This window comes from Coturnix japonica, chromosome 1 (genome assembly GCF_001577835.2).
Source record: "Coturnix japonica isolate 7356 chromosome 1, Coturnix japonica 2.1, whole genome shotgun sequence".
Classification (NCBI taxonomy): Eukaryota; Metazoa; Chordata; class Aves; order Galliformes; family Phasianidae; genus Coturnix; species Coturnix japonica.
This window is the reverse complement of record NC_029516.1, coordinates 38,716,269-38,741,509: the sequence shown is the minus strand read 5'-3', so window position 1 is coordinate 38,741,509 and position 25,241 is coordinate 38,716,269.

Here is a 25,241-nt window from a genome sequence, read left to right as displayed (position 1 = left end):
TAGTAGCACATATTTGCTAAGAGACTTCTTTAATGAGCCCTTTATAAACAATAAAATTGTGATTAACTGTGGTATAGTAAACACACGATACCAGCAAGACAGTAATTAACAGCACTGTGGCATTTTAAAGGACTGATTTACATATTTTAACATTCTTCTACTGTAGGGGCTCTTCAGATGGAACCAGGAAATTCTTGTGGAAGTTTAGAAAAAGCTGCTAAAATGAGGGACCTGTGGAATTTCCATCTGGAGACAGTCATTTATCAACAGGTGAAGCAGAATGGAGCAAACATGCTAAAAAAGCTGGTCATGGCAAATAAAACATGCATGAAAAGAAAAAGGAAGTAAAGACTCAGAGATGTGTATTGGATGATAGTCATGATTAAATCTATCTCTGCAAATGTACATTTTTGTTCTTAAAAAAACAAATTTCTGTTTTAATGAGTGATTAGCCCAAAAAAGTCTGATTTGTTTCCACACCTCATTAAAAAAAACACATTCTGGAGTTGTATCTGAAATAATTAAATGTCTAAGCATAGTGAACCATCAAAGTATCCCTGTAGTACTCCTTATTTGTGCAGAAATATATTTTCCTGTTTGCATAGAAGTATTGCTGAAACATCTTCAAAGCAAATTCTGAAAAGGAGACAATGGAAGTATTCATGACACTGGAAATTTAATAAGATATCAAGTAGATGACACAAAATAGAGTGTCTGGCAGTTCTATCATCTTATGCTGCTGATGGTCACTTGTTAAAGTACAAAGAAAGCTGATTCTGTGCCCTAGAAATATTAAAGAGAAAACTGTAGTTGAATCTAATTTGAAATATTTTTTACACAAAAGGACTGATACTAGGAGAGAGCAGATAATGAAAACATTAATAAACCAAACACAAAATAGCCCATCCTGTATCAGTGTAGTTGCATGTCCAATCATTAGGACATTGTTAGTTATATGTTAATTGATAACCATGGGCCTTTTGCATCTCATCTTACTTTTTTCCTCCTGTTTTGACTAAAATTTTTAACTTAGATCCAGAGATTCTTTTATAACCGATAGATAGTGACTTACATGACTTACGTGCATTGATCTAGGAATGAAAGATTCACTTTGAGAAGGTAAGTTGTAACATTCTTGTATGTAACTGGTTGTATAATAACCTTGATTTTTGTGCATCACCTCCAAAAATGCCCTTCCTTTTCTATTGTTTCGGATCATACTAAAAAGCCTTTTTTTAAAGAGAATATTGGATGTTAGGAATTTGGTTTAAAATATATTTTTAAGATGAACTCACATTTGGGCTAAGTATACTGGTCAAATGTCATTTCTCAGAGAAAATGAGCATGGGGAGAACTAGTTCTGAGAGGTTAAAGAGGCTGCTCTAGAGGGAATGCATTAGTTGGAGAACAATACAGAAAAAAACTGTGACTTGAATCTTTGCTTTATGCTTTCAGCATTGCAGGGAGAGTCAGACAATTGACAGTTTCATGGATGGCTTCTACTCTTTGTAGCTTTAGCAATTTAATCTCATGTTTAGCTTATTAAAAACAACTATTGTGGCTTGTGTCTGTAGTCAGTAAAATAGTTTTTTCTTGGCATGTATGGATGTATTCTGAGATTATTTTGCAATAAGACATTATTCATACATTTGTCCTCACACAGTACCTTTTTTAAGGATAAAAGTCAGAGGTGGTAGATAATTAGAAGGGATTTGTATAAAGGGAAGGTTATTTCTCTGTAAGCACTATTTTAGTTTCTTCATTCTGTATTTATATTTCATAGTGTTCGTTACATTTCAAGAGATATCTGACAAATATTTTAATCCAACATATTAGTACCTCACCACTTTATGTGTATGCCAGTTTCTCAAACCCAGATATTTAAACTTACAAATTAATATTAAAGTATGATTCTTGCAGTAGCCTTACTTTCCAAGGTACCAGAATCAACCAGAAATTCTCTTCCTCTTTTGCAACAGAGCACCAACTACTCAGCTTAGTAATTTGAAGGAGATCCTTTTATGTTGTGCATCCATAAAGGACGTTTGAAAGGTTGAACAGTACTGTTACAGACTATTGTGTTACATGTTTGTCTAGTTTAGCTGATTTCATGGTAGAAGACTGAGAGCATCTATGATGCATTTTTATTTTATTTTTTTCTGGAAAAGCCCAGAATTTGATAAAAAATCTGCATTTAGAAGTTCACAAAGTTCATTCCTTTAAAAGTTAAATAATTCTTTAGTGAGGACTGAAATTATTAATGAAATACATACCTTGACTGATGAAAAGAAAGGAGGATGACCCAGGAAACTACAGTCCAGTCAGCCTCATTTCTGCTTCTGGGAAAATGATGGAACAACTTATTCTAGATGCAAGCAAGTAGTAGAGAAGAAGGTTAGCAGAAATAGTCAACATGGATCCACTTTCTATGATGTCATGAACATCTAGATAGATGAGGGAAGAATAGTTGATCTTGTGTACTGTGACTTCAACAAGGCTTTTGATACTGTCTTCTGTAACATCCTTGTAGGTAAGCTTAGAAAGTGTGGGATAGATGGGTGGACAGTGAGGTGAATTGAGAACTGACTTACTGGCAGAATTCATAGTGTTGTGATCAATACAACAGAGACCAATTGAGGCCAGTAGCTAACAGTATTCCCTGGGGGTTGGTACTGGGTCTTGATCTACATATTCGTCAATCACCTGGTTGAAGGAAAAGAATGCACCAAAGCCACCAAAAGACCGTGCTGTGGTTCAAAGGACCTGAACAGGTTTGAGAGTTGTCTGGAGAGGAGGATCATGAAGTTCACTAAAGTCATGTGTACATTCTTACAAATGGCAAGGAATAACCACATGGGTCAGTACAGATTAGGGGCTAGCCTGTTAGAGCTCTGCACAGAAAAACCTGGGTGTCCTGTTGGGCAGCAGGTTGACCATAGGCCAGCAGTGTGCCCTTGTGGCCAACAGAGCCAATGGTATCCTGGGGCACATTAAAAAAGCCATGGCCAGAAGATTGAGGGAAGTGATCCTCCCTATCTATTCTGCTGTAGTGCGGCTACATCTGGAATAATGTGACCAGTTCTAGGCTCCCCAGTTCAAAAAAGATGTAGTAGTTCTAGAGAGAGTCCATTTGAGGGCCACAAACATAATTAGGGACCTGGAGCATCACCCTCATAAGGAAAGAATGGGAGAAATAGGACTGTTCAAGCTAGAGAAAAACAAAATGCTGAGAAGGCATCTTATTAATACTTATAACAGTCTAACGAGCAGGAGTCAAGTGGATGGGGCCAGGCTCTTCTTCTTCTGCAAAGTGGGTCTGAGGTCCCAAGATCCAAGAAGGGGTGCTGTGTGCACAGAAGGGCTGTGCCAGTACTCAGATGATCCTGGTGAATGGATGCTGGACAGAGAGGCTGTTCTGATTTTTGAGAGGTCTGATCATGTCAGGTACTGAGATGATCTGTGAATGTGTGTGTGTTTGTGAACCCAGAGAGTGGGGTCTGTGTACCTGAACTAGTGAACTTCTGTCTCTACCATTTGAAAGAAGCCTCAGCTGTTGGAGACCATGTATCCATGTTTTATGTAAGTCATGTGTCTAAGAGCTGTTGAAGGCAGCACTGTATGTTTCTAGGATACAAGCTCAGCTTTGCTGCTGGTTGTTCTTGCAAAAGGGAAAGCAGCAACCATGTCCTCAACCTGGGCAGAGACCCTGGAACCTCCAGCATTAGGCTGCGCCACAGCAGCTGGCCAGAAGTAGGCAGAATACAATATTTACAATTTGACAGACATCATCAGTCAGTCAGTCAGTAACAGCTACATACAATAAAAAAAAGGAGAGGTATCAAAAACATAATAACACTAGAAAACATCTGTCTAACTAAGATGAAGCAATATGTTTATAAGATTTTGCTAGTCCAGAATGTGTGTTCTGTTTACCTCTGTAAAAATTCTTCACTTCCACTGACAGTAGGTAGCGCACCTCTATGAAGCATTAGCTCTCTATATCCAAATGTGGGAAGAGAAACAGCAACAACAGCAAATTGAATGTCACTGTTTATTTGCAGTAGGGAACTAATGGGCTGTTTCTTAATGTTATTTTTTTGGGATTTTCAAACAGCTAATGACAATGCCTTTTAGATCTAGTACTTGTTCAAAGCAAAGTATTAGATCTTCAGTGATGGATTATCAAAATGAATGTTTTTTTCTATAATATTTTTTATAGGAAACTGTGAGATTGTTAAACATAACTTAGATAAATATATTATCTATTAAAGCAATACAGATTGGCGGAGTATTCCATAATATACATTGTTATGTAGTATTGTTCTCAGTGCTAGTATTTTTACCTAAACAGTATTTAAAATATAAGTTGTCCTTAGCTGTTGTATGTTAACAAATAATATTTCTTTTTCTAAAGAAAAGGGCTGGGTTAACAATCACTCTACTATATCTTAGCTGCAGTCATATAAAAAACTTTCAAGAAGACAGAGCTGACATGAAAATTGTCTAAGCTGGCATCTGTTTTAGGCTTCTGAAACAAAACTCAGATTAAAATCTTAATGAATGTGTGTGGTCTTCCTTCAACATGAATCTGTTTGCCTCAGAGTTATTGGTATTTTACTGGTAAGAAAGTACATTTAACAAAAGTGTGATTTGCAGAACAGTCTCTGTAACTGTGTACACATTGATATTTTCTCCAAGTAACTTTATGTCTAACAAATCCATAACCATTTTAGAATCTTCATGAAAGAGATTTTTTTTCAGGAATCTCTGGAAATGAAAAGGTACAGAATGTATCTATTAACATTAAGTGGCTTTGGGCAAAGGGATAAGTGTACGTTGAATAATATTTGATATTTTTCTCTCCACTCAAATACGTATATTGTTGTAACTGTGAATGTGTACTACTAAAGAAATGCAAATAGTACTTGTGAAGTTCACTTAAATGCATTCCACTTACTTGCGTCTTTTTAAACTATGACCTTTATTCATTAGTATGGGTCTAGTAACTTTATTCAAGCTTACTGCCTTTTGATGCGTGTAGTGAGTAACTTTTCTTATGTTTAACAACTAATGATTGAAAACAAATAGATTGTGAAATATTCTGTTATTACCCTAACTGTATTGATAGAAAAGCAGAACAGAAGCATGAACACTGATGTTTTGGCTTCACTGACAGTGATAGCAGATTCCTTCTGATTTCACTGAGGCAGAATTTTACTCATTCTGAAGTCACTAAGAACAACTGTGGCAGAGCCAGAAAATCTTATGTTCCCATATTTAGCTTTGTTGGTTTTTCTTTTTTTTTGTTTTGTTTGTTTGTTTGTTTTTTAATAATAGAAAATCACTCTCAGATCTTCACATTTCATAGAGCATTTTTCTACTTCCTTGTCACAGTATAGTATTCATTTTCTAGTTGTTGCAGCTCCTTACAGAATTATTTCAAATGTTCAAATTCTTTTAAGAGGAAGGAATGAATGTGTTTTCATATACCTGTTTGAATGATTGGTCATAGGCACAATTCTGGAACCACAGTGAAATTTATGTGAAGAGAATAAAGAACTAAAGAGGCAACTGTCACAAAAAATATTATTATTATATAATACAATTATAATTGTTATACTGTATTAGAAATTCTGTTAGTCCATCTTCAAAACAGTTGCTGGAATATAAACTCTTAAGGACATATAGGCAGGATTTCACATGCAAACAGGTATTGCAGTTCTTCAAATCCTCTGTGTTACCCATTCAAAGGATACTATTGAAAAAGGCAAGTTTACATTTTAAGTGACCATTTTAACTGTTGAAGAGCACTGTCTTGAGGAGAACAGACACATTGGTGTGAAATGTAAGCATTAATCCTGAGCATACAAATTTCCAGATGTTGGGATGCTTTGAAGCAGTGCATTTTGATTTTCATTGTCATCAGTGAAGACAAAAAATTGCAGCTCTTGCCACTGCCATTTCCAGCTACTGATTGTTTCCAAACTACAGACGTTCCTAAGCATGTGATATTGCTGCAGATAGGCTAAGTAATGCAACTTGGGCTACAAAGGCATCTTCTTAAAAAAATAATAATAAAAAAAAATATTGCATCTACTAATACTATAGCACACATAGTGTAAGTGTATATTCTTTAAGTTCATCAGATTAGCCAGAGAAAGAATGATGCAGCTGTCCACTTTATATGATAAATAGTAGAACTTAAATTTTTCTTTAGGTTTTAGCTTTTACCTTTGACAAAAACAGGAAATTTATTATTGACTTTAGTAAAGATAGAATACTGGGTAGCTCTCACTTAGACATTTTATGGGAATGCAGAAATAAGTACAATATACCTCTGCACAAAATGCATTCTGGATTTATTTATTTATTTAGATTCTGTTTTATTTTGTTTCTGTCTAGTCTGTATACAAATTGGTAACAATGTTCAGCTTTTAATGGAGAATTTGCTATTGTTATATTAAATTACTCAAAAAAAAAAAGAAAAGAAAGAAAAGAAAGAAAAAAAGAAAACTATAAAACTATTTCTTAATAGTATCAAGATAATTTCTAAAAGAAACAGTATTTATAACAAATATATGTATGTATAACTTCTTTGACAGTTAAATGGCAAATACATCTTTTTTATGCCATGAAAAGATGTCCTAATAATGTGTTTCTTTAACAGACTTTTTTGTTAAATTAAACTAGCTTTGACTTAAAATTGCTGCAGAGCATTGAGTGCTCTATTCTACTATTTTTATTTTTATTATGCTGAGTTTTTCAACTTTTGCACTGCATAAGCAAAGAATACAGTAAAACTTTCAGCTGAATTATAACAGCATTGTATTGTTAAGCCTCTTTTCTCTGGTTACTGCACTTCTGTGATGTGACAACAATTAAACTGTAAAAACATTGGCTGGAAACTTTTGTAAACAACGTAGTAATTCCAGGCATTTTCTCACAGAGGTATCTACTGAAATTATTGTAATTAACTTCTCAATCAAGAAGATGCAGGCCAATTGATTTTTGCAGTAATACTCCTAATAAAAGCAGAAATAGCAAAGGAAGTCAAATTAATTTATAAAGGGTTTAGTGTTGTCCTCAGTGCATCACTTTTTGGTATACCCTCGGTCAAATGGTTGAAATGAGATGTATCCTGAACAATGATCAGAGCCAGAATCAGAACCAGACATGCAAACAGCAGCTGATACCTGAAACACAAGTTTTTCAATTTACCTTTATTGCTCACTAGTTGGCAGGGGTTAGGCATCAAGGTATTACTAGTGGGCACTGGGGGCTGGGGAAGATTAACATATTAAGTCTTTAGTTGTAAGAAAGTTCTATGACAAAGTCAGATAACAGCATTCATAACTCTTGTCTAATTCAGCCATCAGATTCTGCAGCCATTTTGTACAGGAGGTGTTTTGACTGTAAATATGTAGGGAACACTTGTTACAGTTACTTTAATCTTGATGGCTGTGTGGTAGCTAACAGTCTGACTGCTGAAGCAATTTATTCAGTGGCAATTTAGAGGTAACTGATGCATACCGCTATCAGTGAATTTCTTCAAATAAGTCATGATATACTGCTCTGAATTTTTACTGTATATGTGGTGCTACTTGGTACTGAGGGGGAATTTGTGGAAAGGGAAATGAGATAATATGTTCTCCATATTCAAGGATGGGTGATTAACATTCTGTACTTGTGAATTTGGAACTAAATGTGCTTTGTGCCAGCTTTCCATTTTCTCTATTTTCATTATAGATGACTTTTAGATTTGCTATACTTTGTTAGATTACAGCTGTGGGTTGATAAGAAGTTTCACCAAAATATAAACCTCAAAAATTAAAATCTGAAATGACTGTCACAGTAACTTTACCTTAACTACAGCTCAAGGAGCAGTGGTGGAGGCTACTCATTGCAAAGCAATGAAATGAAATCAATGGTGAGTGCCCAGTGGTAGTGCTCAACATTATAGAAATTACAAAACTGATCTTCCTTTTTCATTACAAAGCCTTGCTGCCTTTCTTAAATTGCTGTCAAGTATGTTCTAAATGAGGTAAAAATGAAATTTGTATTCTGGTGTACTTTGCAGTCCCGACTGCAGCAGAACATGACCAAAACTGCCCAAACACAATGCTCTGAAGAAAATGAGGAAATGGATTAGAACCATATTAATTTAATAATTTCACCTTTGACAATTTAATTTAAAATATTTTCTATATTTCTCAGTGATTCCCTGCAAAAGAGTTGTTTTCTTTTGTTATTTTGTTACCAAAGACTCTGTAGTTGAATCAGTCCTTCACTATTATAGCAAGGCATGGAATTACTCACATATTGGATTTATGTGGCAAGGTTTTGGAGGCCAGGTGTGCATGCATGCATAAAGGGATGTGTGGCCTCTACCCACTGGGGATCCATGCTGAAGCACTGTGCTCCTCTAGAGTGGGTCCCATGGTACAGAGTTGTGTTACAGCAGTGCTTGGAGAGCTGCAGTCTGTGGGAAGCTCTTAGGGCATTAGTTCAAGAAGGACAGCATTCTATGGGAGGGATTCCACATGGAGCAAGGGCAGAGACCATGAAAGAGCAGCAAAGACAAATAATTATGTTTTGGCTGCAACCCCCATTCCCCTACACTCAGGGAGAGGGGATAGAAGAGGATGAATGGGGAATGGGGAAGGTATTTATATTCTCACTGCTCTAATCTACTAGTAATACAAAACAACAACAACAAAGACAACAAAAACACTTCATCCTTCAGTTGTTAATTTAGAAACAATGCAGAGCTGCCTTATGATCTTCTTTAAGACTGCATGTATTTTGTCAAGACCTGATGAATGTCTACTGCCCTATAACTCTCATGAATTTAGTAAGCTTTTTGGGAATGCAAGAGTCATTAGGAAAATATACCATAGACTTTATCATTCCAGTAGAAAGTGAGTACTATGTGTAGCAAGACCTAAAGGGAAATGACCACAGCTTGAAGATATTCAGGACTTCTAGTAGTACTACTCCAAGAACTACAGCTTTGGATTCTGTGTATGAATTTTCAAGTATGTATCATTCCAAAGGACAGTTGCTGTGTAATGCACATCTGTTATTTTATGTATTTTCTTAGTTTCAACATGAACAAGAATATTTTTTGGAGAACAAATATTCAGAGGTCCTTAAAATCTTCAAAAAAGTTATAAAGTTGTTTTTTTGTTTTTGGGTTTTTTGGTTTTTGTTTTTTTTTCCTTGATTTGATACTAATGTAATAAACTTTATTCTTCTGTTCAGTGGTATTTCTTTCCTTATATTCAGTTTGGAAAGGCACGTAGGAACATAAATCTTTCATTTAACAGTGTGTCACAGACTATGCAGCACAGTTCAGAACATATGTTACCTATCTCATACTAGATATTGAGACCCAAGTGACTGCACCTATGCAACCACATGTTTGAAAGTGGAGAAAAAGCAAAGTAGGTAAGTATGTAGACATAGCATATATTTTTATAATCACTTATGCTAATAGCTTCTGCTGATGTAGCATGATTATGGAAATTATTGTCCATAATTTGTAAGCTATGCAGTACTTCAAAATTCATCTTCTAATGTACTAGTTCCATTTTGATAGACGTGGATGAGGATACAAAGTTGAGTCTTTTTCTTTCAGTATACATATGGAGTCTAAAATGCTTAACAGTAGAGGAAAGGAAAAACAAGGGACCCAGGGCATTCTGCTTTCTGCTAACAAATTTTGTAAAACAAAAGAATCTAAATCACTGTTCAGTTGTGTCATTTTTTTCTTTACAAGCATAATACCACCTCAGTTAAGAAGATCCACCAATTAGTTCATACTCATGTTTTGAAAATTAAATATGCATAATCCATGGTCCTGGCTTAATTTCAACTGTAGTGAGTAAATAACCATTTAAATGTCCCCAAAATAGTACAACAGCAGGTACTGTTGTTGTACTATCCTGTGGTCAGTTGGACAGAGCTTCACTAAATAATTAACAGTGTAATAAATAATGAATGGTCTGATTTTACCTGTAAACCTGACTATTTTTATGATGAGTTAAGTTCTAACATCATTATTATCACAAGCTATTAAAAAGAGAAAACTGTTTTGATATTTGCAGTACATAGGAGACAATTAGAAATACACTGAAATGACAAGCACTATTTTTACATAAACAAAAGCTATAGAAATGATTTTCCTATTTATGGCCATTTAAGCAGCAGTAAGTGGCTTAAAAAGTCAACAAAAATAATATGGTGTTATTGTTGAAAATCTTAGGAAGACTGGAAAGTTCTGTGCATGTAAATGTATGAGGCACTGTTGCCTCTTTCTGCATGCATTTTGCAAGTCTGTTTACTGTCTTCATCGCTGTTAACTATTGGCGCACAGAATTTATTTATGAAATAGATAAAGCAACTATTAGTGATATGAAACTGGACATCATTACACTTTGAGACCTTGGAATGCTGCCTCACTATATTGCCTTGAAGAGTTGCTTTAATTAGTAGGCAAATTTGCTTGAACAGGTAGAAACACACTTTAATATGATCGTCAGTTTAATCATCATTAAAGGTCACATATAAGAAAGCACGTACCAACCTGAAAATTACACATCAAAATTCTTTGGTAGCTAAAAATCTACTAACCTGATTGTTTGTTTAATTTAATTTATTGTTCAGAATAATCTATGCATCCTTTATATCTAAAAGTCAGGTGTCCAAGGCTCAGAAAAACAGTGTTTGATTTGCCAGGCATGAATATGCATAACATGTACAAACACCTCAAAAATGATGACAGTGCTAATTCTTACCTTCTGGCAATTGTTGATTTATTGAGTACATATTCAGGAAATGATAGCTCTGGATTGTAAGCTTCCTCTGTCTTGCTCTATAAGAATACCAACCTACTAAGTCTTAATACTTGTCACCCTTCAAATTGAAAGTTGAAAGGTTTGAAGTCAGGAACACAAATAGAAGGAATGCTAAGATAAAAATCTGAACTTTGGTCCTTAGACTAGAACACTAAGCTGGGAAAAGGAGGACTGTGCTTCCAGCTTCTCCACCTAGGCTTATTATTGAAGAAACAATTATTGAGGCACCTGAATTCTTTATGAGTTTTAATCACAAAAGAACAGCCTCACAGATGTGACCAGCCAGCTTCTATTATACCTAAACCAATGTGAAGTGCCTAAACCTAAACAAACAAACAAACAAACAAGTTTGGGCATATATTTTATTTTTTTCTGATAGCTGGCTTAATCATAGAGTCATGTAGTGGTTTTGTTGGAAGGACCTTTAAGATCATCTGGTTCCAACCCCCCTGCTACAGGCAGGAAACCCTCCCCCCCCAGACCAGGATGCTCAAAGCCCCATCCAGCCTGTCCTTGCATACTTCCAGGAAGGGGGCATCCACAATCTCTCTGGGCAACCTGTTCCACTGACTGTCTCACCACCCTCACAGTAAATAATTTTTTCCTCTTATTTAGTCTAAATCTACCCTCTCCCAGTTTAAAGACATTTCTCCTTGTCCTATCAATATGTGACTTGCAGTTCCTCCACAGCTTTCCTGTAGGTTCCCTTCAGGTACTGGAAGGCCACTATAAGGTCTCCTCAGAGCCTTCTCTTCTCCAGACTGAAGAGCCCCAGTTCTCTCATACTGTCCTCAGAGGGCAGTGTTCCAGCCCTCCGATCATCTTTGTGGCACTCCTTTGGACCCACTGCAAAAGCTTGATGCCCTCCTTGTGCTGTGATCTCTCTAACTGAACACAGTACTGCAGGTGGGGTATCACAAGAGCAGAGCAGAAGGGCAGAATCACTCCTCCCCCCCACCCCCCCTGACCTCTTGGTGATGTTTTTCTTGATGCAGCCCAGGATACATTTGGCCTTCTGGACTGCAAGCACACATTGTCATCACATGTTGAGTCTCTCATCAATGAGCCCTCACAAATCCTTCTCGTCAGGGCTGCTTTCAAGCCGTTCTCTGCCTAACCTGTATCTGTGTTTGGTATTGCCCCAACACAGATGGAGGACCTTGCACTTGTCCTTGTTGAACTTCACAAGGCTGGCATGGGCTTATCTCCCAAGCCTGTCCAGGTCACTTTGGATAACATCCCTTCCCTCTAGCATGTCAGCTGCACCACTCTGCTTGGAGCCCTAGCACAGACTCCTGAGGAATAGCACTTGTCACTAGTCTGCACTTGACTGAGCTGCTGTCTGCAACTCTCTGAGTACAACCATACAGCCAATTCCTTATGAGGACAATGGCCCATCCATCAAAACCATTTCTTCCCCAAATTGGTGACCAGGATATTGTGTAGCACAGTATCAAACACAAGTACAGGTATATTAGATTGGATATATTATTACACAACTGGCTGAGTTTCATGACACTGTGACTGATATTATGAATTCTTCTATTTAAGCTAAAGGCTCACTTTTACCTGTTTCAGTACTGAATTTCATAGTGTTATTCTCATCACTTCTATATAAAATGTTTAGACAGGGAAGATTTGATCCAAGCCAATGTAAACAAATTCTTATGTTCTTTTGGCTGTGATATGTTTATTTCTTTGAAAATGTATTTCCAGGGAACTAAAGATATCCAAATAACAATACATTCAGTTTTAAAGACTCTGAACAGAGTATTGATCAGGAAAAGAAATATCCACCAGCCTTCAAAACCACAATATCTACAAAGAGATCATTAACACTGATAGAGCACTTTTTTCAACACAGTCATCACTGTTAGACAGTTTGCACAAATGAGCTGACCAAGATGCTCCCGATTGCATGGTGTGAAAGCTGTGCATGGCCATCCAGAATATGGCTTGTCTTTCATGTTGTTGTCACCACTGCTGAATCACACCACATGCTGCTTCACTGAGCTCACATCCAGTGTTTGTTCTCTATAAATGATGATTTGTTCCCAGCTAGTTAGAATGCTAGAAGATTTTGTGGAGTCTGTAAGAATTTTAGTTATTTTTTCTCCTTTTTCTTGTAATGTTGCACCATGCATGATTTCCAAATGTTTCTTTACAAGAGAAACTTTTCAAACTTTTGAAAAACTGTTGTATTGGGGACCTCATTATAAAATATGGAAAAGATCAGAAAGATATTGGGATATCTGAGATTCTTTTATGAGCTAATGATATGAGCTCATTTATAATGAGCTAAATATACTTTACATTATCATATCTTTTTGCTTTTCTTACACTTCACTGTAATTTTACTGTGCATCTTCATATTAGATGTTTCTGTCCTGTCTACTTAACCAAATATACAGGCTTGTATCTTCACAATTGTATTCTATTAATATGGCATTATAACTTTCAGAAATTTCTTGTATCATTTATTTTTCTATTCTCTTGTGTCAGTATTTTTTTAGAGGATCTATAGTGTTACATGAAAAGCTGCTTCCTAAGGGGTATTAATAGGCACAATCAAAAGCATTACAATTATAATCTCAACAATTATGAAATCTTCTTAATAAGTGAAATCTTTTATACATTCTACTTTCAGTACTCACTGTCTGTGTCCCTTCTGTTCACCTGGGAGAAATTATCAAAATAGTCAACTTGTAGGGAAATTAAGCAGAAAAGGTCTTTGAAAGACCTTCTGAGGCTGTTATTTTTTGGAAAGAAAAAAGATTAAATGAGGGTGCTTGTTACACAAAGAACAATATTTGAGCATCTGTACAATGCCATTGATACCACATATGTGTATAGACTGGATTTAGTTTTATTTTGCTGCAGGAGAACATCTTTAAAATTGATAATTGTAAGATGTTAAAGTTTTTATGGAGAATAATGAAAGTAATGCCTTAGACTTTTAGTGAATACCGTAATTTAAAATACATTAATTGCTTTTTTTTTTTTTTTTTTTTTTCTTCCCATATTCTGTGTAATGTGTTGGGATTTCTTGACTGAAAAGAAAATCTATCTGCCTATTTTAGTATCAGGAAAAAAGGGTTGTGTTACTACAGATGAGAAAAAATTATTCTAACATCTAAACATTTTTAAAGGGTGTTAAAACATTCTTTTCTGGGGAAAAGATTCTTTCTAACGTAAAATTCATCTTTTCCTATTACTATGCAAACAAGGTCCTATGCAAATGCTATATAACTTATTCAAAGCAAACCCTATTATTTCTTCTTATCCAGCTTTATCATTGCCAAGAAGATGCTAATTGGGCAGTTAACAGCTTTTTATTGAGGATAGTGTTCAGAAAGGTCTGGCTAAAGCATGGATATAGATATTTATCACTTTCCCTCTCAATTTTCTCTTCTCCAGTCTGAGGAGTCCCAGATTACTCAGCCTTTCCTCATATGGGATATGATTCAGTCCCTTTATCATCTCTGTGGCACTACACTGGGATTCCAGGAGATCCCTGTTTTTTGAAATGGGGAGTTCAGAACTGGACACAGTATTCCACGTGTCCTCAACAGGAGAGGATAGAAGGGGAGAATCGCCTCCCTTCACCTGCAGGCCATGCTCTTTTTAATATACCCCAGGATCCCATTGGCCTTCTTGGCCACCAGGGCATACTGATGGCTTGTGGTCAACCTGTTTTCTGCCAAAACACCCATGTTCTTTTCTTCAGAACTACTCTCCACCAGGTAATGTCCCAACCTGTACTGATAATTGTGGTTATTCCTTTTCAGGTGTGAGACTCAGCACTCGATCTTGTTAAGCCTCACCAGGTTCTACCCTGCCCCATTCTGTCTAGACCTTGTTGATGCACTGCTTAAGCCAAGGTATACAGTATCTACTGCTGTCTCCTCATCTACCTAGCTGATTATGACATAGAAGGCTACCAGGTTGGTCAAGTGTGATTTTCCCTTAAGGAATCCATGTTGACTACTACTGATAACCTTCTAATTGCTTGGAGAGGGTATCCAGAACAAGTTGTTCTATCACCTTCCCAAGGAAAGAAGTGAGGCTAACTGGACTGCAAACTAAAATCAGAATCTCAGATTGAATCCTGGAAGACTGGCAAACTGTGGTGATAAAGAATCTAAAAACGTAGAATATAAGCATCTGGCCAAAAATTTCTTTTTTGATTTTGAGTAGCAGTTACCAGTAACCAGACAAGAAATTTTGGTTTCTGATTGAGTATATTAATTTCAGATTAGTATGTATGCATAGCCTGAACACTGAACTCCTATATCAAAAACAAGCTTCAAGCTCAGAAAATTTTCTTTGTCAAACAAAATATTCATATGTGTCTTACATCTGGGAAATGTAAAGCAATTAAAAGAATGATAGCTAAATTGCATCTTCTGTCAGCTGAGCCAATAAGCACTTTTCTGGGGGAAAAATAAATAAATCAGATGCAGGCATATAGCCTGGAGCTGGATGGAGATGAGCATAAGTTTGAAACTATTAAAATTTATAATACAAAATAACAAGAAGATGAGAGGTTTAGATCTCTCATTGCAAAATCTATTCCTTGCAGAGACAGAGTATCATACTACAACTTACAAAAGTTCTACAGGATATGTTATAGTTTTCTTCAAGGTAAGGGTTATGGCGTAGTAGAACAGGCTGCTGTTATGGTTATGAATTCTCCTCTTATGGAGATATTCAAGACACTCCTGGACACCTTCCTGTGCTGTAGGGAGCCTGCTTTGCAGAGTTGTTGGACTCAATGATCTCTGAAGGTCCCTTCCAGTCTATACAGTTCTGTGATTCTGTGACATTAGCCCATACAAATTTGTTACAGAACAATGCTGAAAACTATTTTTGTACCCCTTTTATGCTATGCTAGGCAGGTGGCTTACATCTGTGGAACCAAAGTAAGAAAACTACAATTGAACAGGCAAAGAAAATATGAAAAGTTAATTGCTGTATGTGGGGAAACAGGATCAAAATGTTCACATCTGCCAGAAATTCTCTGGGGAGTACTGTTAAGATTCTGTGCCATACCTCACTTTAGATTTCAAACAGCAATATTATTATTATTGTTACTATTATTATTATTACTATTATTTCAATGTATCACATTAATAAGTAGTTCTTTATATTTTTGTGGTACTCTTTATGACTACCAAACAGTGCGAACTGTTTTATGAAAGGTGCATTTCTTTTAGGAATCCTGAATCTATCTATCTATCTATCTATCTATCTATCTATCTATCTATCTATCTGCCTATCTACTTACCTACCTTCCTACCTATATCAATTTATTGATTTATTTTTCACTCATAGCTGATTTTACAGACACTTATTTCACCAAATACTCTGAATGTTAACTTAAATGCGTGTATTTTGTAAATAGCAGCAGAAGCAAAACAGTAACTGGTGGGGTAGTGGGTTCTTGTCTACGTTGATGTATTATTTTGAGATATATATATATTGAGCTCCCTATATCAAAGACTGGAACATCAGGTCCTATTTCTCTTATTTGGAGCAAATACGGTTTGTTCCAGTAGGACCGAGCACCTTTTCAGGTGCGACAGTAGTTACTGGAATTCTGCTAGCTAAGCATTCATTTCCGAAGTTTTTCACTTCTGTGAATTACATTCCATTTTCAGTACATTTTCTTCTGATCTTGCTTAGCATCATTCATTTTACAGTTTCTCACTGTGCTATAAGGAATTGTTTTACTTTTATAGAGAAATTTAAATCTTGTGTATGAATACATAGACATCTACATTTTCATCTTCTCCTCTCCTTTTTACTGCTCAGTAACATTTTTAGTATATATATATATATATTTTCTTTTCCCTGCAGTGATCGAAAGTAGAAAAAGGACATTTCTGGAAAAAAAAAAAAAAATTAGATCTTCGTACAAATAAATAGTCATTAGAATTCAAAAACATACCTGAAATCTGTTAAAAAGTGAGAATTTTTATATTTACAAATGCATTGATCTTGAGTAAGAAGACCTAGTGGGGGAGCAAAATATTTTCTACATCTTGTGATTTCAGAGGTTTGAATGAAGTTGCAGATTCAGCTCTGATAACTTATGAGGGTAAGTAAGTGCTCCACACAAAAAAGAAGTGCTAGGGATCAAAAGCAGCTTTATTAGTAGCTACAGAGGCAGATTACTAGTAATAACAAAGAAAAAGAGTAATAAGAAGAGGAAACAACACTATGGTTTCCATAGGCAGGAAATAGAGAAGAACATTCAGTATCAGACATGTTTATGTAAACTTTTACAAACTAAGTCTAACCTATTATTCCTTCTCTGTCTGAATGCATTGGATTTTCTGAAAAATAGTTGTTTCCTGCCATCTTAATTGCATAGTAGAGAGCAAATAACAAATTCCTTTTATTTGATTTCTCCTTTCAAGAGCTTGCATCTACAAGGAAGTCATAAACAACGCTTCTCACCATCAAGTTAAACAGTATGTTCAGTAACCAGCAGAGTAGAAAACAGATCTCATCTTTCATTCTAAAGATGATATTTCCACAGGGCAGAAAAGATGCTGCAAACCACAAAAAATTCAATGTTACTTCTCATCTGCTGTACTTACTACCTTACTGCAGCATGCTAGTACATAAATTCAACATAAGAGGAATCATTAAGAAGCATTTTAAATAATTCTGCCTTCAGGGTGTGTTCAAGTTACTATAATCTTTTTACTGATGTGAACAATAATACGTTACTGTTCAAAAGATAAAGTTAGGTAGATATTAGAATGCATAATATAGGAAAAAAAAATAAATCCATATTTCTTTTCCTATCTTACCATCAGTGTTTATGAGTGATTACTTAGCTTTCCGTGAATTCCAATTGGAGAAAAGCAAAAGTGTTTAGCAAGATTGTGGTAAATAAAGGTATCTTGCAATCTATTTGCCCCTTTTCAGAACTGTAGGGGGTTTATAGGAGAACAAAATATTTCTTTTGAAACTGTTATTTCTGAGGGAATTTTCTGACTCAAGTTCAAGGTCTATACCCAAATGGGAAGCAGTTATTTTCTAATTATGTGCTAGCAAGAGACCTAGAGATAAGAAAGGGCAAAATGTACTTCTTGTGTTACATAGCTTTAAGTATCATAGGCCATGTTTATAGTGCAACACTTTCTCTACAACTGTGGGCATGTTGGGAGTGAATAAAAATTAGAAAAGCAAAACAACCAAATGCATAATCAACTTCCTGAAAAAAATAAAAAATAAAATCATTCTGCCCTCATTCCTTTTTAATATCACATTAAAGTATGTCTCTACTGGAGAGCTTCATTGAGTTACTGATAATACCTTTACAGTGTAGGCCAGTAACAGACTCGTGAGACTAGAAAAGCTAAAGTAAGATTTATGCTCTTGGAAAAATTATACTAGAAGTTAGAAGCCTGAAAAAGATTTCATGAATTTAAATCAATGATGGGGAGATACTCATCCAACAATAGCATGTTAGTATAACTGATATTTGGCTGTACATGTAGTGTAAACTAAACAAAAAGTGTCTGAAATGAGAAAAGACTCAAGGCTACCAACAATAAACGAAATTCCACAGAGCTCTGAGAGAAAATAACAATTATTTTAGTAACAGCATTCTTTAGGACATAGTGTCTGGCTTGGTGCTTGTGTACCCTCAGAGCTGAAGTATGAACCTTCTTCTACGTTTTACACAGTTTTATCTTTTTTATTTTGTATTCTGTGAAACTAAAAATATGTGCAGATACTAGATAAGAGTTTCAATTACTTTTTAATTTAAAATCAGAAATATAATTCCCTATAGTAATAAAGTTACAGAATTAATTTAAAGGCAATTAAATGAAGGCAAGCCTTGGATTCTTGTATAATACCATCTTTAGTGTCTGTAATTAGATTTTGCTTTGTTCTTCCATTAATCATAATGAATTTATATGTCCTTTTGAAGCATTTATATATTCAACCCCAGAAATAAAAATTAAAAAAAAATTAACAAATAGTATGTTTTCTTGCCAAGGGAGTTATTTGAATACAATAATATTTAGTAATGTGGCTTAAAAACTAGATATTTTAAAAAAGTGTTTTATGATCGTTTTATCTTGTAAGCATGCACAATTGTAATAGACAAAATTGTGATGTGATAGTTTTCAGTGGATTATCATAGATTAAAAAATTCCAGACTTGAAAAAAATATATATACACCTGCGTACAGATATTTTAGCCATAAAATAGAGCTATAGGAATCTTTATCTCATGCTAATTAACAAAGGCCCGTAATAATAATAATAATAATAATAATACGTAATAATAATAATAATAATACGTAATATTTCTGTCATTTGTGATAAAATTTCATGCAGAACAATCTTTCAGCTTCATAGTTTGGAGCTACAAGTTTGGACACTGCTTCAACATCTGATGTAGCATAAGAAGTGTTGTCAAGGTAGTATCTGTGAACTAAAACTATCATGACAACTTGGGCATTTTTCATAGCAACTGTAGTATGCAATTCAGTAACTGTGATAAACAGTATGTTTTCTCTTGAGCTAAGTATAAATAAACCTTTAATTTTTTTTTTTTTTTCCTTTTTCCCTTATTTATGTATTTATTTATTAATGTCTTCTCTGGATTGCTCATTTCACATGTCAAATATGAGAAAAGACATTTTGACTAATCTGAGAAATAATTAGTTTGTACAGGAATTGCAAGTATTCTAGTGTCTTTTTGTTGTAAATACCTAAATTCTCACATTAAGGGGAGTTGAATCCAGTGTATCAATTCCCCTGCCTATCTAAACTACAAGCACCGAAGTGTCACACACATAAGTGTTACCAGGACATTTCCAGTAAAACAGAAGCTGTAGCTGATACTCAACAACTGCATGAATAAAATATGAATTATGGTCATTATAAAAGTTATTATCAAATTTCAGGTGCTATAAATTTACAGATCAATCTCTTTCAAAGCTTTTCAATATCACGTTACTATTTTCTAGCTTCAACGTGTTTATCCCTGTTTAATTGTATATTAAAACTGACAATTAATTTCTCTACAGTTTCAAGCTAAATAAAGGTACACACTGAGAAGCATCGTGTGTTTTTAAAACTCTAATATGATTTCCAGTTTTTCTGAATTTATTTTAAAAGAAAATAAAAGAACTGAGTGTGATGAAAAGTGGATGACATTTGAATTAGGGTTGCAAACTTCAACCAAATACATTCAAAATATAAAATAATTTAATCAAACACAATATTTTTGGTACAAAGTGTTCTACAGCAACATAGAAAGATAGTTATACTTTAGTTTAAAATTATCCATGTGCACAAATTTGTGTTTCAACAGCTACTCTGCTTCCAAAATTAAGATCATGTGATATTGTTCCCTGTAAAAAGCCTATGAAGAGGTGGATGCCAGTGTTTATTTACTGGTAGTGATCTTGAAGTCAATCTTCATCTCTCTCTCCCTCTCTCTTTTTAAATCACTGATGTTTTTCAAAGACACAAAATCTTCATATCTTTCTCACTGTGGAGGTCAAGGTTTATTATGGAAGTTTATTTATTCTTATACATCAGCTATACAATTCTAGATAGTCCCTTGTTCAGACCAGATCATAAATCTGCAAGATGTATGCTATTTTCAACTTCTGTTATTTTAAATGGTTATGCTCAGAACAAAAGGCAAATCTTGAACATTTGCTACCCCTTTCTCTTGTCCTGTGAAAAAGTGATTGATTCTGCTGAGAGGAAACTGGTCACTCAGTGTTGCTCACAGTGCAGCAACAGATGAAATTGTTCTTAGAAACCAACTTGTCAGTGTTATAGGGAGATACATGCACAAGGACTTACCTGAAAATAAATGAGAGCATGCCTGGCCTATGGAGGTGGTAGACAACAATGTTCAGATAGCGTCCTTTCTGTGCATGAAAGATCAAATGTGTTACACAACTCATGGTTGGGAGAGGCCATCGATGTATTCACTTGTCCCATCCTGACTTTCTGTCTACCTTGGCTCTTCAATCAGTGGTTCAAGGAAAGTCTCAATGAGAGGCAATATGCAACATCATTCTCTGGAGTGGGCAACAGTGTATTTCACACTACAGATTTTTTTCTTTTTAAATGATTTTGAAAGTGTGTATGAGTTTTTTTGGGATCATAATAAGGAAAAAGCAACAACGATAAAACAACAAACAACAAGGCCAACTTTGACATGCGTATGCCCATTTACAGAAATTTTAAGTTCTCTATATATGAAAACCCTGATTACAGTGAAACCTTGGAATGCATGTCAGGTTAGCTGCATTTATGAAACTGAAATATAAATAAGAAGTCCTGGTTTCCATAACTATAGAGCACAGCTTTTGTGGAAGCAAATGTGAAGGCATTTTTATGAATCTGTCACTGAATATCATAAACCACATGCTCAAAAATCCTATTCTGCTTTTATCTTTCTCTTTCTTTACTTCCACTATCTCTAATACATGAGCTAAGGATGATATTGTTGTGTGTACATATATACTAGAAAAGCAACATTCAAGTGTTTCTATATATATTGACAACTAAAGCAGCCACTCAAAAGATGCAGACATTTGAGTGCTGTGAGTAACATAAGTAAATAGCATTTTCAGTGTGTGGAATGTGGACAGTACAAATCAGTATCGAACACTGCAATGCCTACATGAATATAGATGTCTCCTTTTCTTTAGGAGGCTTACATTTCAAGTTGTCCAATCCAACAAAAGGCACAAAACTAAGAATGCCTGAATCTTCTGTATGCTGAATGCTTCCTGTTTGTACTGAGATCTGTATGCACTGAAGAGTTATGGATCCTCATTTTTAGTCTGTAACGACAAGTCCTAAAAGACCTGTAAACACATTACTTCAGTAGCTCATGTAGAATTGATAAAAATTTGCGTTCAGAATCATGTCTTTCCTTTAGTATTCAGATAAGAATAGAAAATTAAAGTGTTTTGTTATGTTTGTTTGTTCGTTTGTTTTTAACTTAAATAATAGAGAACTCTAAATTATGCCGTTACAATTTTACAAACCAGCATAAATGGTTAAGGATCCAAAATTTTTGCAAAGCAGCATAAATGGTTAAGGATCCAAATTATTCCTTTCTAAACATTTGAAATTTCTAATTAATTATAACACAAAATAATTGTACCAAACATATCCACAGAGCATTTTAGTATTCTCATTTCAAACTGTCTTCTTGTGGACACCTGTAGAACATGGAAAGCTAACAGCTCCAATTATACCTCTTTTCAAGTAGAATAGTTAAACAGTGCAGCAGAGAAATGTATGATCTACAGATACTCTTATGACTTTACTTTTTTAAAGTGTTATTTGTGTAAGGCCCAACTTGATTCTTCAAGTAATTAGTATATTTTTCAAGAGTTTCCCATTAGTGCATAAAATAGTACAGTTCTTTTCAGGTACTGTCTGTTTAAAATCATTTGCTTCAATAGAACTTCCAGCCTATCCTGTTCAGCCTCATTATGGCACAGTTACATTTTACAAAATTTAAAGACACAGTGTACCTGTTCTGGTGCTCTATTGTTGGTGCAGTAGCCCCCAGCTTTGCACAAAGTAGTAGTGAAATAGCGTATGCTATCAAAATTAATTAATCCAAGTATTGAATGAAGTGTTAATAAGGTAATTTTAAAATTTGTCTCCTTCTAAAAAATTGTAATCTCAATACTCTATAATAATATTAAACTAAAGAGATAGATGTGACAGAAATAGAAACAAAATAAACCTTTCTCTCTCTATATATATTTATATATTTTACTACAGCATGGAAATATAAGGAGTCAGAGTTTTAGACTTTGCTACAAAGAAAGCACTGACCACCAGAGAAAGTCAGTGCATCCTAAGAAATTTGGAGGATGGAGGGATTCCATAATATGAGATAAATTACTGCTATCATACAGTTTATAGGGTTAGCCAACAAGAAATTCAGCAGATAGGATCTGGTCTTCTCCGAGTTTAGCAGATCCTGCATTCTTACAACATATCATTTTCCCATTTAATATTTTTGAACTGATTTAAACCTTTATCTTTTAGCCAAGAGAATGAAAGATCCTGTTAGGACTTTTACCAGTAGGTCCTCAATGCCCATCACTGTTCGCATACTCCAGCTAAAACAATTTTATTTGTAAGTTTAATTTTTCTTTTAAGAGGGAAAGAAAGCATGCAGGTAGTATAATAGTCTGAGTGAACATCCTTATTAGCAGGATGGAGAGCCATGATAGTTTACATGCTCTTTTTGGTTGTATTAGTCTTTAATTATTAATACAATGTGAAAGCAGGATGAAATTCTCACTGTAAGCCCCTGCTGTTAGTGATATCCTCCTCTACAGCACATCATCTTGGAATATTTAAGGAATTTTCAGGGAAGAGTGGGAAGCCTGACTCATTTCAGGCAAAGAAAATAATTAAGATGCCATTCACTACATCTAAAAATCCTTGAGGTGTGTTTGGGCTGAAAATCTGATCTTCTGCATCTGTTCAGAACACAACAGATTGTTTTGAGCAATTCTGGTTGATGTATAACCACTTTATTCATTTTAACTGGATTTATGGAAGAGGCAGGTGCAAAAGTGTAAACACTGAGGAACATCAAGACATGCTCAGAATAACAATGTCTTAACAGTTTTGAAATCTCTATTATATGCATCCTTACTGAGAAGAAATAGCATGCAAAATGAGAACAGGTTCGCTGTTTACGTGCTGCAAATATTTGTAACTAGCTACTCCAGCAATTGTAGAGTAAGAAGGACCAGAACAGACTGTTCTTTAACAACTGAATGTCCGAGCCCTTCTTTTGCTTCCAAAGTGGAGCTGCACAGACTCTATGTGAGCAGGTGAACCTAGTGCTGAACCAGAATTGAAACCACTCCAGAAACATCAGTGCAAAGACTGTAGTTCTGATGTGCTTCCTAGATAAGAGAATTCAGAGCTGTCTGGAACATTAGGCACACAAAATTAGCTAGGCAGGGCTTCCTTCTCTTTTATTCTTAGAGAATAAATTATGTTTTAATGAAACAGTGAGTGTAAGTCAGTTTGAAATTAGTATAATAACTGGTTATGTGCAGTGAATGACTGTGCACTGATTAAACTTTAATGTCAGTGATTCCAACCCATAGGTCTTCAAGTCTGGGTTAAAAGTACTTTTAGAATTAGTTTGTACTCTAGATTTAACAGGCTCTTTGTTAGGCTGGAAATGGGCCATGTAGTATGACAGATTTCATTACAAAAACAAGGATAGAAGTGAAATAGAATCATCTGTGGGATTTGTTGTTGTTACTTATTTATTTTTTCCCCAGAGCAACAGGATCCCCACTACTGCACTACTGTAGCTGGAAATGTTCAGGCAGTGCCTCATTTTTATCTCCGTGGAAACTACTACATATACAAAAAGCACTATAGCACTGTTTGATAGAGCAAATTCTCATCTAAACACTATTTATTATTACTATTACAATTATTATTTTATTTATTTATTTATTTTTAAGATAATCAGCATCATTAGCTAGCATTTTTACCAGCAATGGACAAGTGCCTGCATGCATTGGTCAGACAAGTCTTCATGGCCATCTAGAATGTGATTTGTCTTTCATTTTGTTGCCGCTGTTGAAGCACACCACCCACTGCCTCACTGTGCTTACATCCACTGTTTAGTCTACTAAACATTCAGCAACTGTTAATGAATGCTAATAATTATTTATTTATTTATTTATTTCTACAAGGAGGAATTCAGCAATACACCTTTGCTTCATATGTATTTCCATGTCAGATGCCTGTCTGCCTGTCTATTGCCATCTGTCACACAGTAACAAAATGTAAAGGAATATCTGTGGGAAGATTCAGCTTCTACTGCTGTACAACCATCATCTATAATATTGAGAGCCAGCATAATAAAATATGAGGCATTACTTTTGGAGTAGGCTTTGTATAAAGGTTAAGTGCACAACTTTGGTTAGAGTGTCATTAGTTCCCATGAGTGAGTAGAAGTTGATGTAAAATTTCTGACTTGAGGAAACTTAAACTGTTTCTCACAGTATACTGTTTTTATTATTATTATTATTATTATTATTATTATTATTATTATTATTATTATTATTATTATTATTATTATTATTATTATTATTTTGCTGTTTTCATTTTTGCTTGTTTGTCCTTGATGTTTCTTGTACTGAGGGCTCCATATGTGAATGGAGTACTCCAGGTACTCACCAGTGCAGAGCAGAGGGGAAAACTTGTCCCTTAACTGACATATTTATATGGTGGTATAAAAACCCTTTGATTTAATCTCTTCAGATGAAAGTTTCATTTAGTCATTTTAAATGTTACAGTAAATTTAAAATAAATAAATAAATAC